The 3,820-nt window shown below is 46.4% G+C and overlaps 1 long non-coding RNA gene across 1 annotated transcript; it reads right to left on the bottom strand.

Moving 5' to 3' along the window:
- Window positions 1-384: 384 nt before the first annotated feature.
- LOC125523691 lies at window positions 385-2,804 on the bottom strand. The gene is made up of 3 exons (XR_007290343.1): window positions 1,475-2,804; window positions 1,277-1,366; window positions 385-742 (listed from the first exon to the last, which is right to left on the bottom strand). It is a non-coding gene; the product is annotated as an uncharacterized LOC125523691 (long non-coding RNA).
- Window positions 2,805-3,820: the final 1,016 nt, after the last annotated feature.

Consider the following 3,820-nt stretch of genomic DNA (forward strand, 5'->3'; position numbering starts at 1 on the left):
TGCGTACCGTTGAGGCTACACTACTAGGAAAAAGGCTACTAGTAGCGCTTGTTTTTTGGCTAGCAGTAGCGCGGGTGCCCACGCTACTACTATCGCGCTACAGCTAAAAGTTAGTAGTAGCGCAGGTAAACCCACACTACTACTAACATTTTAGTAGTAGCGCAGGTGCAACCCGCGCTACTAGTAATGAAATAGTAGTAGTGCATCAGGTTTTTTCCCACGCTACTACTAAAAAGTTAGTAGTAGCCCGGATGCAAACCCACGCTACTACTAACAAATTAGTAGTAGCAAGTCTGGTGTTTTCCCACGCTACTACTAACTAATTAGGCACTAAAAAAATAAATTCCGCCAATTTCATTCTATGCGTACAATTCCAACTAAAACAAACACATATTTGCAATAAACCAGCAACATTACACATCATTACTAATCCAAGATTTATAATAAACCAGCGGCATTAGAGCACATCCTGTAAGAGCATACATAATTGTCATGGCTTTTCATGCCTTCAATTAAAACACCTACACTTCTTGCCAAGTCACTTACTCCCAACTAGTGCAAACACAGTTACAAGCAAACCAAAATGCATAAAAACACCAAACAGTGGCATCATATCTCTCCAAATGATCCGCTCCCTCTGCATCCTTGCAAGCATCTTCACAATAAGCAATTCCGCAGGAAAAAAGTCAACTTAGCATGTACTCCCTCTGTCTACTATCCAGAGTAGATTTTATCCATTGCCCTGGCCATGTTCAAGAAACACTAAATTAAGAATATTTCTACTCTGAATACAGGAGGCATCGGACAGAAAACAAAAGATGAGCAATATCATATGAGCAGAATAAAAAGGAGTTTGGACCAAGCCCTGTTCCCCTTTCAAATATCAACACACTAAATAAGGCAATAAACATAAACATATAATTTTGGACTACAGAAAAAATCAGTTGCAGAAAGTCAGGAAGATTATATTGTTAAAGTATTCCATTTTCAGGTGTTAGAATAGGATATTGTAAAAGCAAAATATATGAAGATCAAATACTAGAGCAGCTACAATGCCCGAATTGGCCTTTTATAGCAGGTGAGAAGCACACACTAAAACATTAACAGCCAAGCACATCATATCTTTTGAAACTACCTAAATGGCACGGCAACAACACTTCATTTTAAATAGTTTGAGAAGACATGCATTTAATGGCAGCCACAACAGTATGCATCTAGATGCCCCCTTAACATAACATAATTCTAGATATAGTGCATGCACAAGAAGGGTAAGCACCAATACGACCGCTCCGAACGAGCTGATGATGATGAAAAGGAGACCACCAAAGGCTTTAAGAAACATGGTAAAGGCAATGACAGACTTGATCTGTAAACAAACAGAACAAAAGCCATAAAAAACAGGAACTAGGTGAATTGATCCTTAAAAAGGGAACAATGATGTACAACGGGGCAAGCGACCAGAAAGTAACCATACATCAATGTGTGGCATTGCCATCCCAATGCTGGCGGAGACTTGCTTGACAAAGAAGTTCCAACATGATAAATGCATAATCATTTTAACATGGATTAAATATAATTGGTTCCGTATAATAAGACAGAATATATATTTGGTTTCATTATATCTAAGCATAAACCGATATGCCCAGTTATCATGGATTGATGCCTCAAAGAACTGTTGCATTGTCACATATAGAATGCAAATAATAAAATAAGCATAAACACGTAAATTTGGACTGCAGCAAATCAGTTGCACAAACTCAACAGACATGAGCCTATCAAGTGGTTAAACAATAAGAATAACCTGCCACCACATTTGGAATCTTTCGGGAAGGTTGTTGTTAAAGCATTCCACTGTTAGATGCTACAACAGGATATTGCAGAAGCAAAATGTATGAAGATCAAACATCGAAGCAGCAACAATGCCAGATTTGGCATTTTACAGCACTTAACTTAGAAAATCCGGCATTCAAATGCTCTGAACGAGCGACACAACACTTGATGTACCATACCATAGAAAATCCAGCATTCAAACGTAACTTAGCCCTTGGTATTGAACCAAAAACGCTAGCAGGGTGAAGCTAGCTAGCCAATTAGGCAGCAAATGCTAAGCCCGGATGTCCGCAGGTAAACTATGCATTCTGAAAGAGACGTCGTTCATGCCGATACGCTAGACCTGGAAGCTTCTAGACCGGATGGGGTTCGTCACAGGAGCCTGATCTGAAACCATGCTCATGTGCTCCCCGTGCGTCTCTACATCTATGACTATGAATCGCCACGGCGGGTCAACATCTACCCTACACCGGCGAGATCTACCGCGACAGGACAGACTGAGGCGCCGCCCGGCCGGATCTCACCACATTCACCCGCACAAACCAACCCTCGGGCGTCGCACCGACGACCAGGAGCTAGGGGCCTGGCTCCACCGTAGAGCGGTGCGTCGGTCCCGGGAGGCGGCAGGTCCGGGGCACGGACGAGATCTGGCGGGGAAAGAGGGGGGAGGAGAGCGTACTCCTGGTAGGCGGGGAGGAGGAAGACGGAGGCGAAGAGCATCCTCCCGATGAAGGAGACGAACCCCATCGCTGGACCCTGACTCGCCGCCGCCGCCGCTGCTGTCCCTCCACGCGCAGGCCGCCTCGAGCTCCCCGCCCGCCTCTCTGGTCCTCGGTCGCGATGACGACTGGGCGGCCCGAGGAGGGGAAGAGGAGTGGGGTGGAAGGGGGTCGGTCGCCATTGCTGGTTTTTGTTTTGTTTTGTTTTGCATCGACGGACGGACGGGAGGGCGGCGCAGGAGGGGATACGGGAGGTAGGGTTAGCGGGGGGTGGAGGGTGGCCGACCGACCCGTATCCATTCCTACCAGTTTTAAGAGAATCTGCTTGCTATGTCTTTTTTAAAGGGAGCCGTTTGCTAAGTCGTCGTCGCACGTTATTTTCATAAGCAATTCCCTTAAAAAAGGCGTAGGTATTGGTAGTTAAATGCCCGCTAGGTTTTCCGCCTGCCCCATCCTCGCGCTGTGCCACCGCCACCCGCCGAATTTCCAGCCGCCTGAGCCCGTTAACTTCGCCAGCCATCGGGTCGACTGCCCCCGCCCCAAACCCCCATCCCCAAACACTAGCTATCGCCGCGTTGCCAACCCAAGCTCCACGCCACCGGGAACGAATCAAGCGCCGTCCTGACACCGCCGTCGCCGGCCCAGCACCTCCAGCCTTGCATGGACAGCTTCAATGTGCAGTCTCCCTTGCTGTCTCACCTTCTGCCAGCGCATGCAGCGGCGGGGTTGGACGCGTGCGTGCTTACTAGCTTGCTCTCCGTGCGTCGTACTTGCTCTGCGTGCGTCGCACCGGCCAATGCGCATGATGCGTGTGTGCCTGCTTTTCTGTATGTGTATGCCAGCGTGATGCGTGTGTGCGTTGCTGTGTGTGTATGATATAGATGGTCCGAGTGTGTGCATGTTGTGCTCTGCTCTCTGCTGATCTATGTGTTGATGCTCCTGCTATATGTTCATGCCATACAAATGAAATTTCTGTTAATCTTCTGACATGTTGAGTTGGTTCTGTCTGTCTTCTGAGGGGGTGAATGCAAAGCAGTCTATTAAATCAGGCACTATTGCTGAGCTAAATTGACAAAAAAATATTGCCATAGTTGTAGTTTAAGTAGTAGCGAGTTGTCTGATATGTATAAAGAGCCCGTTGCAACTGAGCCCGTTGCTAAATTGATAAAAAAGGTCGCCGGTGTCACTTGATATGTATGAGAATATTAAATGTATTATTAACATGATTAATATTGAACTCTTAAAGTTAATGTGGCCCCGTTGCAACGTAC

This window comes from Triticum urartu, chromosome 7 (genome assembly GCF_003073215.2).
Source record: "Triticum urartu cultivar G1812 chromosome 7, Tu2.1, whole genome shotgun sequence".
Classification (NCBI taxonomy): domain Eukaryota; kingdom Viridiplantae; phylum Streptophyta; class Magnoliopsida; order Poales; family Poaceae; genus Triticum; species Triticum urartu.